The sequence below is a fragment of the Delphinapterus leucas genome, unplaced genomic scaffold (genome assembly GCF_059928025.1).
Source record: "Delphinapterus leucas isolate spDelLeu-1000000601 "Yukka" unplaced genomic scaffold, BTC_Dleu_Yukka2 spDelLeu_asBTCV2_sq25, whole genome shotgun sequence".
NCBI lineage: Eukaryota > Metazoa > Chordata > Mammalia > Artiodactyla > Monodontidae > Delphinapterus > Delphinapterus leucas.
Genome location: NW_028322234.1, coordinates 3,865,152 through 3,882,464, shown reverse-complemented (window position 1 = coordinate 3,882,464; position 17,313 = coordinate 3,865,152). Strand labels below are relative to the sequence as shown.

General features: G+C 49.4%; 2 pseudogenes across 1 annotated transcript in view; one reads left to right on the top strand and one right to left on the bottom strand.

Moving 5' to 3' along the window:
• The window catches only part of LOC149744045 (UDP-N-acetylglucosamine--peptide N-acetylglucosaminyltransferase 110 kDa subunit pseudogene), a 148,633-nt pseudogene extending 135,966 nt beyond the window's left edge, over window positions 1–12,667 (top strand). Inside the window, exon 5 of the transcript XR_016391577.1 lies at window positions 10,584–12,667. The product of XR_016391577.1 is annotated as a UDP-N-acetylglucosamine--peptide N-acetylglucosaminyltransferase 110 kDa subunit pseudogene, transcript variant X7 (transcript). The remainder of the gene's footprint in view (window positions 1–10,583) is intronic.
• Window positions 102–207, bottom strand: LOC149744046 (U2 spliceosomal RNA; annotated as a pseudogene).
• Window positions 12,668–17,313: the final 4,646 nt, after the last annotated feature.

Below are 17,313 nucleotides of genomic sequence, written 5' to 3'. Positions count from 1 at the left end.
TTACCACATCTCCCCTGCAACCTCAGTGATGGCAGAGGCCTTCACTGAGAAATGGCCTGTGTCTCTGGACAAAGGAACAGGTTAAGAGACTCCTATTGTCTGAAGAGTGTGGGGGCATGCCCGTTATTTTCCTTTCTTTTCTCTTGCTATTTAAATTGACAAGAACAGATACTACACTTGATCTTAGCCAAAAGCCTGAGATGAAATAGACAAAATAAACTTTAAGCTAAAATTACTGTCAAGTATAAATTTTACTAATATAGTAATCCCAAAGGACCAAAGAGCAGGGCAGTGGCTTTATTGAGAACCCAGGATTTCCGAGTGTCCACCGTGCTCAGTCACTTTTAAATCATCAGCACAGCCCTATAATTCAGAGATTTAGGTGAAGTGACTTGCCCACGGTCACACAGCTAAGTGAGAGTCTTCTGGGACCAAGAGTAACTTTTGCAAAGGCGTCTCTTGCTATACTTAATCACTGCCACCATCTGACACTCACATTCTTTCTTTTTATACTATTCTGTTTCCTTGGGTCAAAGAATCCGACGCCTGAATTAAGGTTAAATAGGAGTTAGTGGCAGATCAAAAGCCAAAATCGCTTCAAGATATTCTTTTCATTCCCCCAAGTAATGCCTTTAGTCACAAAAATATAGAGCAACATAGACAATTACAAGTCAAGTGACCTTAGTGTTCACAGGCAAGCACTAATACATTTTAATGTACCATGATCATATTAAAATAGAAATAACTATGAAACATTTTCTGCGGAGAAGCAGCCCCTGCGGCAGGCAGCAGAAAGGGACAGGAAGGCTGCATGGCGCCCAGGCCCCCGATGGCCTAGGTCTCACCCTGCAGCGCACTGTTGATGTGCCGGAACGCTGCTTCCTTCTCGGAGTCTAGGTCTTCAGTGGCGACAGGGAAACCCAGCTCAGGGCCTGGGGGCAGCCTCAGAGGCTCCCCTCGCCGGTGCGGCAGCAGAGGAATCCTGCGTTTTCGGGGCCTGGGACTGTCAGATGTGCGGGAGCCCTTCCTCCAGGGCCCTTTCTGCCCTCTTGCTGCCTCTGCATCTTTGTCAGGCTGGCTTTTCCTCCGGGAAACCACCGGAGCTGCAGAGGGCGACGGAGGGCCCTCCTCGCTCCCTTTCTTTGCAGACTTCTGGGGCAGCCCTTGCGGTATGGCGGGACCCCTCCTTCTCTTCACTGGCGGGAAACCTCGGGTGGAGCTATATGAGCTCGTGATGGCGTTTCTTTGGGGGCAGGAGCTCATACAAGTGGTCTACAGTTTCCTGGTGGATCTGTCTTCTGCCCACTTGGCGTGGAGGTCTCTCTGCAGAGGTCCAGGCCTGGGCACGAAGAAAGAGCCCCCCAGGGGCCTAAATGCAGATCGTGCGCCCCCGGTGTCATCGGGGCCGCTTCTCTGGTCTTCGTTCCTCCCTGTGACTGTGGGGACTTCCTCCTGCTTGGCCATCCCTTGCCCGCTCTCTCCCAGGGCCCTCAACACCGTCTTCTCGGTGCTGTAGTTCGGGACACAGCTGGGTGTCGTGGCCGGCACTGGCTGCCCCCGCGCCACACTGACAGTGACTGTGTCCACTGCGGACACTGAGCTGCGGGAGGTCGTGGAGGTGCGAGCACCCATCACTGCCTTCTTCCGATGGCCTCGCCTGCAGATGGAGATAAGGACCCCCCAGAAAGGAGCGCAGGGTCTGCGGGATGGTAGAATGTGGCCTCAGAGACTCTGTGGCAAAGCGCAGATGCAGAGTCACTGGACACTTGTGGGCTGGCCTGCGAGTGGATAGCCGGCCATAGACAGCTGGGTGACCCGGGCCGGCCAAGGTAAGTTGGTGGGCGTGGGGAGCGGGCCGGGGGCAGATGAACCCTCCTGGCAGGTGCTGATCCCCCAGTGCCCGGGGCGGGGGTGAGGGGCAGGGCCTACCTAAGTAACTGCCCCTAGAGAACTTGGGTGAGGTCGGTCCTTGGATAGAGAGTTGGGCTCCGAGCACTCTCCTTCAGCTGCCAACTCTGCCAAAATCGGAGTGCGCTCTCTTTGGCCTGTTGCTGGGATGCAGCTCTGGAACCTGTGAGCGAACAATGGGCGTGCGTTGGCGGGGCGCAAAAGTTTGGGGAGGGGTGGCGCATGCGCAGAGTACACGTCAGGCCCTGGGGCGCACAGGTGAGGATGCGCGCCCCTGGACCGTCTAGCGCTTCTGAATCTCCCCGGGGGTCTGAGGGCTGGAGGTGTTTGCCTTGAGGGTGATGAGCTTCTTGGCAGGGCAGCTGCCCCTTCTCCCCCGGCCGGCTCTAACTGTACAGGATGGGTCCCCGGCCACCAGAGCAGGAAAGCTGGAGAGCAGGTTACCTGGCTCAGCAGCCGCCGCCCGAGGTGGCAGATTTGGCGTCAGCGCCTGTGCGTCCACCTGCCCTCCCACCTGGTAACATTGGAGGAGAGAGCCACTAAGAACAGAAGTGCAAAAAAAAGAAAAAAAACCCAGAAGTGCCCAAGCCAACCGGATCCTGCTGGGGTGACAACTGAAGGGGCAGGCAGGGCGGGCTGGGAGGGACATATATACCAGGTCCAAACCCAGAAAGATCTGAAATGCACGAGTCAGAATGAAAGTCCAGAATCATCCTTGGGCTTTGGGCTGAGCTGGAAGTATAGCCAAACTCTTCAAGGTCTCCAGCTCCACCTGCAGTTTCTGCCTGGCTGGGACATTGCCCCAGAGTGGGGTTAAGTTGAAGGAGTCGAAGGAGGCATACATTTCCATCCTCTGGATCACTGCTCACCAAAAAATACATAATGCCAGGCACATATGTAATTTTGAATTTTCTAATGAAGACACCAGGAAAATAAAAATGGTGGAGTCAATGTAAATAATAGATTTTTAATTCAGTATCTGCAAAGCGTTCGAATGTTTACATGTGGCACGAGAACTGTGGTCATATTACGAGGGCTTGAGAGCCGCATGGAGCAAGATAGAGGACAAACAGCATGCACTTGAAACTCTAAGAAGTGAACGCTAACAGGCAGATGGGGCCTGGAAGTCCAAAGTTGAATAACAGCCCGTAACAGGGTGATTATGGTGGGTTTTTTTCCTGCCTCTGTCTCCCAGCTTACGCAAGGCACGCAAAGTCCAGCAACAGCTGAAAGTTAAAACCATGGGATCAACCTTTTATTTCTAGCCAGACAAGTGAGAAAGTGGGGGGCTTGGATGTTGAGGAGTGAGGGGGTCATCCCCATTGGTCTTTTTCTCCCCAGTTACCACATCTCCCCTGCAACCTCAGTGATGGCAGAGGCCTTCACTGAGAAATGGCCTGTGTCTCTGGACAAAGGAACAGGTTAAGAGGCTCCTATTGTCTGAAGAGTGTGGGGGCATGCCGTTATTTTCCTTTCTTTTCTCTTGCTATTTCACCTGAAAGGTCAACCTGGTCATAGGGAACTGCATGACAGCATGGCGGCTTAAACACTTTAAGGAACATGTAGGAGGGGCCCCTGAAGCCTGAGAATGTGGGTAGAATTCCAAAGAGGAGAGAGCTATAGGAGGAGATTATTTAGGTCTGTGTACGAGCCCACATAAGTCCTGGGATCCCCCTGAGCCTCATGCACAGACAGAGCCAACGAGGCAGAATAGAGGCTTGCGGAAGTGAACTACAGTATAAACTGCCACTCAATTCCGAGATTAACCCCTGAGTGGTACGTGCACCATGTGGACACAAACAGCACAGCAGTGTCCTGAAAACTGCACCAAGACTGGAACAACTCAGAAGACAAGGCACAATACCTGTTTGACCATAGGTTCATGAATTGCTTAATAAAAACCACAGAAAAAGGAAAAGTATCAATCTCCTGAGGATTTTAATAGGAACCAGAGTCTCGAAACATAATAAGCAAACTTTCCAGGATACCACCCAAAATCACACAACGGAGCATACAAAGAACTAGGAAAATGTGACAAATTCTCAAGAGAAAAATGCAATCAACAGACCCAGCCCTGAAATAACCCACATGGAGGAATTAGCAGACAAAGCATCCATTACAACCATGCTCCATGAGTTAAAGGTAAATCCTCTTGAAATTAATGGAAAGAAGTTCTTCACTGAGAAGTACAAACTATGAAAAAGAAGCAAATGGAAAGTTTAGAACTTAACATGCAATATCCAAAAGCAAACATTCACTGGATGCGCTGAATAACAGAACAGAGAAAACAGAGGAAAGATTCAGAAAACTTATGGATCAATAGAAATGGCACAATCTGAAAAACAAAGAGGATACATGACTGAACAAAAATTAAGTCTCAGAGACATGTGAAACAATATTGCAAGTTCTACCTTTTGTGCCGTTGGAGGGTCTGAAGGAAAGGTGCAGAAGAAAATATATGAGGAAAAGAATAGTTGAAAACGTCACTGATTTCGAGACACAGACCTAAGCTCAGAAAGCCTCACCCTGACACACAATCTGATAAAAAAGCCAAGGTGAAGAATAATCTTGAAAGCAGTCAAGGAAACCGACCTGTTATACATCACAGAATGTCAACTTGAAGGACTGTGATTTCTCATCAGAAAACAGAGACCAGAAAAGAATGGAATAACATCTTTATAAAGTATTAAAGGAAAAGACCAAACCAGGATATGATATCCTTAAAGCAAGGATATCCTTAAAGACTGAAAGCCAAACAAAAGCCAAAATGAAGTCTGATGGAGATGAGAGAAAACTAAGAGAATTCATCACCAGACAATTTGCTATAAAAACATTACATGAAAGGAACTTCTTCAGGCTGAAGTGAAATGACACAAGAAAGAAGTAAGCTTGCAACTTCAGGAACAAAGGAAGGGCAACAAAAATGGCAAGTATCTGGAAAAATTATCCTCTTACATTATTTTATATATGTATGACTTTTTTTTTTTTTTGGCCACGCCTGCGTGGCCTGCGGGATCTTAGTTCCCCTACCAGGGACTGAAGCCGGGGCCCCAGCAGTGAAAGTGTTGAGTCCTAACCACTGGACCGCCAGGGAGTTCCCTGTATATGTATGAAAAAAGGATACCACAGTCTCAGAGGGTGGCGTTGAAGTCATATAAAGGTGACACATATGACAGCTATAACAAAGAGTGGAAGGTAAAAGAATCTATATGGATGTAAGCCTTCTGAATTTTATTTAATTGGTAAAATATTAACTCTAGACTGTGAAACAATACGTATACATAGTGTTATTCCAAGAACAATTAAAAAATGACAAACTCAAGAAAATTGGATAACCTCAATAGTCCTATATTTAGGAATTGTGGACAAGATAGCTAAAACATTCACATTTGTGTTTTGTGAAAAGTTTTTCTCTTGGTTAACTGCCTAGGAGTGGGTTTTTGGGTCATATGGTAAGTATGGCCCTCTCAGCCAGCCCTGGCCACCACTTCAGGTGTCGCCCCAGCAGGATCTGGATGGTGTGGGCACTTCCGTTCTTAGCGGCTCTCCCCTCCAGTGGCGCCAGGGGAACGCAGAGGCGTTGCTGCCAAAGCTGCCGCCTCTTGTGGGAGCTGCACAGCCAGCAACCTTGCTCCACGTTGCTGGGCGGGGATCCCGTCCAGTACAGTTAGTTACCCCGACAGCACTGGGGCGCGGCCAGGGGAGAAGGGCCAGCTGTCCTGCCAAGAAGCTCATCACCCTCAAGGCAAACACCTCCAGCCCTCAGACCCCCGGGGGATTCAGAAGCGCTAGACGGTCCAGGGGCGCGCATCCTCACCTGTGCGCCCCAGGGCCTGACGTGTACTCTGCGCATGCGCCACCCCTCCCTAAATTGTTGCGCCCCACCAACGCACGCCCATTGTTCGCTCACAGGTTTCAGAGTATAAAAAGGCAACAGGCCAAAGAGAGCGCACTCCACTTTTGGCCGAGTTGGCAGCTGAAGGAGAGTGCTCAGAGCCCAGCTCCGTATCCACGGACCGACCTCACCTAAGTTCTCTAGGAGCAGTTACTTAGGTAGGCCCTGCCCCTCACCCCCGCCCCGGGCACTGGGGGACCAGCACCTGCCAGGAGGGCTCGGCTGCCCCCAGCCCGCTCCCCGCGCCCACCGACTTCCCGTGGCCGGCCCGGGCCACCCAGCTGTCTATGGCCGGCTATCCACTCGCAGGCCAGCCCACAAGTGTCCAGTGACTCTGCATCTGCGCTTTGCCACAGAGTCTCTGAGACCCCATTCTACCATCCCGCAGACGCTGCACTCCTTATGGGGATCCTTATCTCCATCTTCAGGCGAGGCCATCGGAAGAAGGCAGTGATGGGTGCTCGCACCTCCACGACGTCCCGCAGCTCAGTGTCCGCAGTGGACACAGTCACTGCCAGTGTGGCGCAGGGGCAGCCAGTGCCGGCCACGACACCCAGCTGTGTCCCGAACTACAGCACCGAGAAGACGGTGTTGAGGGCCCTGGGAGAGAGGGGGCAAGGGATGGCCAAGCAGGAGGAAGTCCCCACAGTCACAGTGAGGAACGATGACCAGAGAAGCGGCCCCAATGACACCGGGGACGCACGATCTGCATTTAGGCCCCTGGGGGGCTCTTTCTTCGTGCCCAGGTCTGGACCTCTGCAGAGAGACCTCCACGCCAAGTGGGCAGAGGACAGATCCGCCAGGAAACAGCAGACCTCTTGTATGAGCTCCTGCCCCCAAAGAAACGCCATCACGAGCTCATATAGCTCCACCCGAGGTTTCCTGCCAGTGGAAAGAAGGAGGGGTCCCGCTATACCGCAAGGGCTGCCCCAGAAGTCTACAAAGACAGGGGGCGAGGAGGGCCCTCCATCGCCCTCTGCAGCTCCGGTGGTTTACCGGAGGAAAAGCCAGCCTGACAAAAATGCAGAGACAGCAAGAGGGCAGAAAGGACCCTGGAGGGAGGGCTCCCGCACATCTGACAGTCCCAGGCCCCGAAAACGCAGGATTCCTCTGCTGCCGCACCGGCGAGGGGAGCCTCTGAGGCTGCCCCCAGCCCCTGAGCCGGGTTTCCGGGTCACCGCTGAAGACCTAGACTCGGAGAAGCAAGCAGCCTTCCGGCGCATCAACAGTGCGCTGCGGGGTGAGACCTATGCCATCGGGGACCTGGGCATTTCTCCCCAGCATAGGAAACCCATGTGTGTGGACTCTCCTGTCTTCACCCCACAGAACCTACCTCCCGTCACCAGCCCTACTGCCCCCTCCCCAAGCCTGCCCGTTACGTGTACTGTCAGTTCCAGACCCTCACCCGGCACATCTGCGGGCCTGGCACCCCAGGCCGCTTCTGACCCTGAGGTCACCCCCATGGACACCACTCCACCCTCCCATCCTCTCCTCTTGGGGTCCGCCCCTGGCTCCAGTGGGAGCCTCTTCTCCTCGACCCAGGCCCGGCAGACGCCCCCCAGTGACAGCACATCCTCAGTCACAGTCACCACCAGCTTGCTTGCACTCAGGTCCCGCACCCAAACTCTGAGATTTCCTCTGCAGCCTGGAGCCACTACCCAGCCCATCTCTGGGGCCCCTGATTGGCAGCAGCGAGGAACCACCGCCTGTGGCAGCTCTCCCCAGCATAGGAAGCGGAAAGCTCCAGGCTTTGCCTCTGCTCCAGGCCCCGCAGCTTCGGACGGCCCCGCACAAGCATCTTCTGGGTGTTCATCATTTACAAATTCCACCGTGGGCACCCATGCCAGCACACAGCTGGGTTTTGGGAGCAGAGCGGCTGCCCGAGATCTGAGCTGCATGTTTGCAGCTCTCAGCCTTACAACAGCAACGAGGGGACCCCCGAGCACCACACACAGCAAAGGGGGCAGCGTGGGCCTGAACTCCTGGGGCCCTCCTCACCAGAGCCACCCCATGGTGACCACGGGACCCAGCCCTAAGAAGAAGCCTGGGTTTGGAGGCACTACTGCCTCCATCTTAAGTCACATCCCTGGGGGCCCTGATTGGCAGCAGCGAGGAACCACCGCCTGTGGCAGCTCTCCCCAGCATAGGAAAAGGAAAGCTTCAGCCTTTGCCTCTGCTCCAGGCCCCCCAGCTTCGGGCGGCCCCGCACAAACATCTTCTGTGGGTTCATCATCCACAAGTTCCACCGTGGGCACCCATGCCAGCACACAGCTGGGTTTTGGGAGCAGAGCGGCTGCCCGAGATCTGAGCTGCATGTTTGCAGCTCTCAGTGTTACGGGAGGGCCCATCTTAGGTCACATCCCCGTGGGCGCACCCAGGCAGGGCCCCCCTACTTCCAGCGGAGGGCGCAACCCATGCCCAGCCAAGACTGACTTTAGGGGTGTGTCGGTTCCAGCCTCTACTACTATCAGCCCCAGCTCCGCAGTGGGCACAGCAAGGTGCAGCCTTGCTCTTAGGGCCCCCTCATCACCTGCCAAGCGCTTGGCTGGACAACAAACCGCTGGGCCATCGACCAAGTCATTCTCCTCCGGGTCACGATTCATTACCTTGGGGTTTAAGAGGAGGAAGTTGGCCTGAGCCAATAATTTTGTGGCGAGGCCATCAGTGTCCACCTCCTCCCAGGCTGGGCCTCGTGTGGACCCTGTTTCGATGTGAAACTTATAATAAAGCTTTGTTCTTGTTCTTTTGCATAATCCTCACGTGTCTGTGATCTGTAGATCAAGTGGGAAAAGCACTGGCTTGTATGAGTGGTAACATGGAAAGCCAGACCTGTTTACAGTTTCCTGTGACCCTGCTCATGGGTTGTGAAGAGTAGCACAACAAGATGGCTACAAGGGCCCTATATTAAAAGTGTGTTTTGAGTTTAAACGATGCAGCCCGGAAGAAAATGGGCCCAGAGGGAGGGGTAAACAGGGAGGGTCATCCTTGTCTGTTGTAATTGCTGCTTCCCACCCACCTCTCTGGCCTGGAGGGGGCTGGGTCATCCCGAGCACACACCAGCCGCCCATACTCTACATGTTTAGTATTTTCTAATGTAGCAGTTTCTTTGACTTTTTTTGTTTTGCTTTAATAAGTCTTAGGCAAATCATTTACATGCACATCTCAGTCAGAGAGTATATGTCCATACAACCTAAAGCAATCTACAGATCCAGTGCAATCCCTATCAAAATTCCAATGACTTTTTTTATATAAATAGGAAGAACAATCCTAAAATTGGTATGGAACTGCAATAGACTTCAAAAGCCACAGCAATCCTGAGAAAGAAGAACAAAGCTGGAGGCAACACTTTTCCTGATTTCAAATTATACTACAAAGCTAGAGTAATCAAAATAGTATGGTACTGGCATGAAAACAGACACATACACCAATGCAACAGAATCAAGAGCCGAGAAATAAATCCACACACATACAGGCAACTAACTGACAGGGATCCAAGAATACTCAACAGGGAAAAGATAGTCTCTTCAGTAAATGGTGTTGGGAAAACTGGATACCCACATGCAAAACAAAGAAAGTGGACCCCTATCTTACACCATTTGTAAAAATTAACTTGAAATGGATTAAAGACTTAAATGTAAGACCTGAAACTGTAAAACTCCTAGAAGAGAACATAAAGAGAAAGCTCTTTAACATTGGTCTTGGTGATGATTTTTTGGGTATGACAACAAAACCACAAGCAACAAAAACAAAAAGCAACCAATGGGACTACATCAAACTAAAAAGCTCCTGCAGAGCAAAAGAAACAATCAACAAAATGAAAAGGTAACCTAGGAGTGGGAAAAAATATTTGCAAACCACATGTATGATAAGAGGTTAATATCCAAAATCTATAAGGAATTCAAACAACTCCATAGCAAAAAACAAACAAACAAACAAACCAAAACAAATAACCTGATTCTAAAATTGGCAAAGCAGGGGACTTCCCTGGTGGTCCAGTGGTTAAGACTCCACACTTCCACTGCAGGGGGCATGGGTTTGATCCCTGGTCAGGGAATTAAGGTCCGCATGTCATGCAGTGTGTGTAAAAAAATAAAATAAAATAGGCAAATCAAGACTAGGAAACAACTAAGTGTCCAACAGGTGAATGGATAAAGAAAATGTGACATATAGATATAGATAGATAGATAGATAGATATAGATAGATAGATAGATAGATAATGGAATTTTATTCAGCCACATGAAAAGAAGGAAATCTGCCATTTGTGACAACACAGATAGGCCTTGAGGGCATTATGCTAAGTGCATTAAGTCAGAGGGCGAAACATAAATACTGTATGAGATCACTTATATGTGGAATCTTTAAAAGCAAAGAAGAAACAACTCACAGATACATAGAATAGACTGGTTGCCAGAGGTGGGAGGTGGGTGAAATAGCTGAAGGTGGACCAAAGGTACAAACTTCAAGTTATAAGATAAATAAGTCCTGGGGATGTCATGTATAGTGTAGTGACTATAGCTAACAATATTGCTGTGTATTTGAAAATTGCTAAGAGAGTAGATCTTAAAAACTCTCATCACAAGAAAAAAATAATTTGTTACTGTGAGTGGTGATGTATGAAAAGCCATGGAAGAAGCTTAAATGCATATTGCTAGTTGAAAGAAACCAGTCTGAAAAGACTACGCACTGGATGATTCTAACCATATGACATTCTGGGAAAGGCAAAACTATGAAAACAAGAGGACATGTGGCCCCAGTGGACACCACTGTCTCTCCTTTCAGGAGCCTCCAGGTGCTGGAGACCTTCCCCCCTGAGATCCAGGTCTTCATGAAGGACTCCAGTGGCCAGGGCAAGCCTTACACCATTGACCCTGATGACTCCATCCACGACTTGAAAGAGAAGATTGAAGAGGCTGGAGGACCTTACATGGAGGATCAGATACTCAGGTTCCGGGGCCAGAAACTGTGGAATCAATAGCTTCTCAGACTGCACATCAAGGATTGTGACACCATCATGCTCGTTAAGAGAGGCCCCACATCCCCACGAGTGCCAAGATCAGGCTGTTCATTTTGTAGACTTCTATGGTCATGTCCCCCTAGCTCACCCCTTTCTACCCAGACCACTGTGCTCTTTCTGAAGCATAAATAGAAACAGAATCCTCCCCTGCTTAAAATTCTCCAATGGCTCCTATTACCTACAGAATCAAGTTGAAGTTCCTTTGCTTGGCATTCAGGGTTCTTGACCATTTAGCTCTTGCTGACCTCTCAGTCTCTCCTCGTCACTCTCAGAACATACCAGACGTGGCCAAACACTTGCAATTCCAGAACACTGAATGCTGGCTCACAACTCCATGACTTTGAGTCAACTTTCCTTCTCCCCCATGTTGTCACCTTTCAAAGCTCAAACCTCTAAGTTATTGATTCTCAAAAGTAAGGACCCCAGACCAGCAGAATCAACATCATCTGGAACCTCTTTGAAATAAAACTTCTCAGCAACTAGCCCAGAATTACCTGAGTTAGGTTCTCTGGTAGTGGGACTCAGCAATCTGTGTCTTAACAAGCCTTCCAAGTAATTCTGAGCAAATATGGAAGTTCCAGGGAGTTAACACCCCAGGGGGTAAGCCTTGGCGCATTGAAAGACAGGAACCAGTGAGTGCAGCGAGTGCATACTCCCCTCCTCCACCTCTCAGGTGGATAATTTTGAGGCACGTTCTGCATTGCTCCTTAGAGGGTCCCCAGTGGGATCAAAGCTCAGCTGCCCACAGTAGTGATCAATTTCATGATATTTCTTGGACTGTTTTTTCCTCCTTCTCAATCCCCCACACCTGTCCCTTGGGATCATTTCCCAAAACAAGTCTCATGCAACTCCTTGTCTCAGGCTCTGCATTTGGAGGAACACAAGCTAAGAGAAAACCCATCTTTATGTATCTTCCTCTTCCTAAAACCCAGCCCACACCCTTCCTAACTACTAGCTCTTCCCCCACCGCCATAGAAATGTGCCCAACTACGTGGCATTTCTACAAACCATAAAACCAATACACAATCGACTGCATGTTCCCTTTTTTTTTTTTTTTTTTTTTGCGGTACGCGGACCTCTCACTGTTGTGGCCTCTCCTGTTGCAGAGCACAGGCTCCGGACGCGCAGTCTCAGCGGCCATGGCTCACGGGCCTAGCCGCTCAGCGGCGTGTAGGATCTTCCGAGACCGGGGCACGAACCCATGTCCCCTGCATCGGCAGGCGGACTCCTAAACACTGCGCCACCAGGGAAGCCCCATGTTCCCTTTTTAAATCGTTTTTTTTTTTCCTTATTTTGGCCACTCTGCAAGGCCTGCAGGTTCCTAAATACCAGACCAGGGATTGAACCCTGGTCCCTGGCAGTGAAAGCCCAGAGTCCCAACCGCTGGACTGCCAGGGAATTCCCCCTTTCGAAATCTTGAAAGCTGCTGAACTCCCAGATATCTCATGAAAATGAATAATGAAATGAATCAAAACTAATATGTAAAGTCTATTGAGCAAAGTGGTGGCTACCAGTGGGGAGAGGCAAAATAGGAGGACGGGATTAAGAGGTACAAACTACTGTGTATAAAATAGATAAGCTACAAGGACATATTGTACAGCACAGGGAATAGAGCCAATATATTATAATAACTTTAGTTTTTCAAAGGTTTATTATTTATTTAATTTATTTTTGGCTGCATTGGGTCTTAGTTGCGAGACGCGGGATCTTCACTGAGGCGTGCGGGATCTTTCATTGCAGGACGTGGGCTCTTCGTTGTGGTGTGGAGGTTTCTCTCTAGTTGTGGCCTGCATGCTTCAGGGCACATGGGCTCAGTAGTTGTGGCACGCGGGCTTAGTTGCCCTGCCGCCTGTAGCATCTTAGTTCCCCGACCAGGGATCAGACCTGTGTCCCCTGAATTGGAAGGCAGATTCTTTACCACTGGATCACCAGGGAAGTGCCTATAATAACTTCAAATGGAGTACAACCTGTAAAAATATTGAATAACTATGTTGTACACCTGAAACCGATATAGTGTTGTAAATCAATTATACTTCAAAAAAAGTTTTAAACTAAGATGTAAGGTCTGAATGTTTGAATAACGTTTGTTTGAATAACTTTTATATTGCCTTGAAGCTCATTATCTGTCATTATAAACATAGGACAAATGTTTGGAATCTCACTTTATTGTTGACTTTGGTTTGCGAAATTGCCACTGCTCTTTAAACAGTTATAATATAGGACTGTTTAAGGACCAGGCACTACCAAACTTTGAAAATATGGAGACTTTTAGAATTTATGTAATTAAAAATGTGATTCTTTCCGTTTGGGGTTAGCCAGTTGGAAAGTTTAAATTGAAACGTGTCATGATTGAGGGTTTTTTTTTTCCCCCAAATGGTATTTAAGACAACAAACACCCTCCACCCCACCACTTCCTCCAGCTAACACCTGGTCTTTCTCCTCCCTTTCACGACAAAGTTCTTGAAAGTGTTATCTACACTCCTGGTCTCCATCCTCCTCACCCAACTTACTCTTCAACCCCGCACCTAAAATCTGGCTTCTGCTCCCAGCTCTCCCTTACATTTCACCCACAATGATCACCAGTAGCCTCTTGGGTGCTTCTCAGACCTATATTCCTGAACTTATCGGAAGCATTAGGCAATGTGGACAACTTTTTTAAGCTCTCTGGCTTAAACAGCTACCCTTGTAGACCTCCCCACTTCCCACTCCTCCTTTTATCTTCCTCCCTTTGTTAACAGTACCCTCCATCCATTACCCAGGTACCCAAGCCAGAGAGCTGATAGCCATCCTGTCTTTTCCCTCACCTCCTACCTGTAGTCACCAAGTCCTGTTCACCCTCCCCCCAAGGTAGACCTAGAATCCCATCCCTTCTCCGGCCAAGTCCGGGTCACCTTCCCTCTCACCTGGATCACTGTACAGTGTCCTGACACGTTTCCCTACATATCTACCCCTGGCCCCTGCAATCCATCCTCCCCACAGAAGCAGCCAGACCAATCTTTCCAGAATGGTCATTTCACCTCTGGTCGCTCCTCTGATTTGCCACTGCCCTCAGGACAAAGTCAGCGCAGATTCACCTGATATGTGACCCAGTGGATCACTTTCTCTTTCCTAGAACAATGTTTCCACTTGGCTATCAAAACACACTGCTGATTTTTCTTCCACCTCCCTGGCTACTCCTTCGCATTCTTGTTTGCCGGATGCTTGCCTCTCCCCAATCACTTAATACTATTAAGTGTTTCAGGGCCCAGTCACTGGTCCTTTTCTTGTCTTGCTCTATACTCACTCCCTTGGTGAACCCATCCAGCCTCATGGCTTTAAATATATCTATGCTGGTAATTTGTATCTCAACCCCAGACTTCGTCCCTGAAATCCAGACTCAAATATGCAACTCCCTAGCCAACTTGGATCTCTCTCACTAGACACTCAAGTTTGCTTCCAAAGCCGAGCTCCCGACCTTCATGCCTACACTGTGCCCTGGCCCAGTCTTTCCCTTCTCAGTTAAGGACAATTCCATCCTTCCAGTGCTAAGGCCAAAAGCCTTAGAGTGGTCCTTGACTCTAATTTTTCTCTCACATCACACTCTATCCTTTAGCAAGACCTGTTTATACTCAAAATATAGCCAGTGAAATGATATGAGGTCTGGGATTCACTTCCAAATAATACAGGAGGGGAGATGTGGATGGAGATATCATTGAAACAAGATTGTCTGTAGGTTGGGACTTCCCTGGTGGTCCAGTGGTTAGGACTCTGTGCTTCTACTGCAGGGGGCATGGGTTCAATCCCTGGTTGGGGAACTAAGATCCCGCGTGCCGGGTGGCCAATAAAAATAAAAATGGGCAGAAGACCTGAATAAACATTTAAAAAATGGTCTACAGGTTGATAATTGTTGAAGATGGGGGATGGTACATGGAGGTTCATTGTATTATTCTACTTTTGTTCATGTTTGAAATTTTCCATAATAAGAAAATTGAACCATACCACTTCTCCCTACCTTTCACTGCTACCATTCTGATCCAAGGCGCCACATCTCTTGCCTGGACTGTTGTAGTAGCTTCTTAACTGAATTCCTGCTTCTGCTCTCACCTCCACTCCCCACCCTCTGCTTTTAATCCAATCTTCCCACGAACAGCCAGTGTGATACCGTTAAAATGAAAGTCCATCCATGTCCCTCTTCTGCTTGGAACTCCCCAGTGGTTCCCCATTTCAATCAGAGTAAAAGCCAAAGTCTTAGTAGTCTTCAAGATCCTACACAATTTGCCCCCTACACTTGTACTCAAACCTCATCCCCTCCCACTCTCCCCCTTTGATCATTCCATTCCAGTCACACTGCTATTCCTCAATCCCACCAGGCATACTGCCGCCACAGGGCCTTTGCACTTGCTGTTCCTTCTCCCATTCTTCTTTAATTTTTTTAATTTATTTTATTTTTTTTTAATTTTTGGCTGAGCCGGCTCTCAGTCACGGCACACGGGATCTTTCGTTGGGGCGTGTGGACTTCTTAGTTGCCGCATACAGACTCTTAGCTGCGGCATGCGTGTGGAATTTAGTTCCCCGATCGGGGATCGAACATGGGCCCCCTGCATTGGGAGAGTGGAGTCTTACCCACTGGACCACCAGGGAAGTCCCACTTTCTCTCATTCTTCCCTCTGACATACATACCGCTCACTCTTCGCCTCCTTCATGTCTATGCTCAAATGTCTCCTTTTCAGACCTTCCCTAGCCACCTTTCTTGAGACTGAACCCCTGAACATTGCCACTTCTCACCCCCCCCACACACGTAGTCAGTATCTTTTAACCTCTTTCCCTGCTTTATTTTCCTGATTAGCACTTATCACCGTCTTAATTATTATAATGTTACTTATTTATCCTGTTTATTATCTGTCTCCACCATTAGAGGGTTAGCTCTCTGCAGTCCGAGAATTTTGCCTATTCACTGCTGTATCCCCAGGACACCTGCCTGGCACATAGCAGGCACGCAACAAATGTTTGTTGAATGAATGAATGAATGGCATTCCGAGTTTCAATCCCTGCCCACCTGTCCAGGCACAGCTCTCATCTCTCCCCTCCCTGCCCTCCATGCCAACGTGGATCTGACAGCCGAGTCCTGGCACATACCAGGATGATTCACACTTCTCAGCCTTATCCTGTCTTGTGCCCTCTGTCTCCTGGCCGCGTTCCCAGTCTTTTAAGACTCATCTCAAGCAGGTGTTCACTGACACCACAGGTGACCCCAAAGAAACTCTTCTGCCTGAATTTCCACCAAGTTTCTGTGCCCTCTTTTCTCCTAGTACACAGGACACTGGACTCTCTGTGTCTCCTGCGTCTCCCCCACTGCTCTGGGAGCCCCTGGGGCAGGAACCACGTCTTACATTGTCTTCTTAGCACAATGTCTGGCACCCAGCCAGCACTCAATAGATGTCCAGTGAACGAATAACAATACTTGCATTTACTTAATGTTTTCTCTGCTAAATGTTCTCTTGCTTAATCCACACAACCTATGGGGTAGGTATTATTCTTAAACCCATTTTAAGGATTATTTCTGTGAGAGTCAGAGAGGTTAAGAGTCTGGCAAAGGGCAGACTGGAATTCCAGAGTTTGTTCTGCGGAACCCTAGAATTCCCACTGTTCAGCCCAACCTCCAGCGAGTGCCTGCTCTTACTGAGCCTGTTTTGGGTGACAAGGTTGTGGGGATGGGATTGGTGGATACCATCCAGCTCCCATCTCCTGGGGGAGTTGCCTTTCCCAGAGCCATCCTCAAGCCAGTTTCAGTTTCCAAGTTGTAAAAGGAAAATTAAGAGGTGAGAAATGAAACCTACAGCAGAAAGGGTGACTAAAAGCCCCGCCTGTTAAGGTGGTTTCACCCAGTGTCCCTCGATACCCCAGCTGCAGTGAATGGCCTCCAGGAAGAGGATCCCCTGGTCAGCCAGACACCCCTTGTTTCCTCTCCACTCTGGTCCTTTATTCCACAGGGTGCTGGAGGTCAGCTGAGGAGGAGTCCCCTTAAAGAAGAGTGTGTGTGCCAGGAGCTGGGTAGGTGTGTGGGTATATATCTAGCCACCAGTGGTACTCTCAAGACAGAGATGGCAGTGCCCCCGAAGCTCTTTGTCACCCCAGCTTCCAGGCTGAACTCCTTCGTGGCTCACTGCCTGCATCCCAGCCAGAAGTGGAAAAAAGAGGTGTTGGAGACTGTGCAGGCTGTGGAGCAGTTCCTGAGGGAGCAGAGCTTCCAGGGGGAGCATGGGCTGGACCAGGAATCGGGGGTGCTGAAGGTGGTCAAGGTGAGACTGGTTCCCTCCATCCCCAGGCCAGGGCTGGGCAAAATGCAGCTTGTGGGTCTACATCCCTGAGGATGCTGGGACCTGTTGCCTCATTATCTCTAGCCCATGCTACTGACATCTCAAGACACTCCATCCCAATGCACTGCTGCCTTGAGCAGAGCAAGTCCAGTAAGGAAGCTAATAATAATAGTGTACATTTTTGGATGCACTAGCCTAA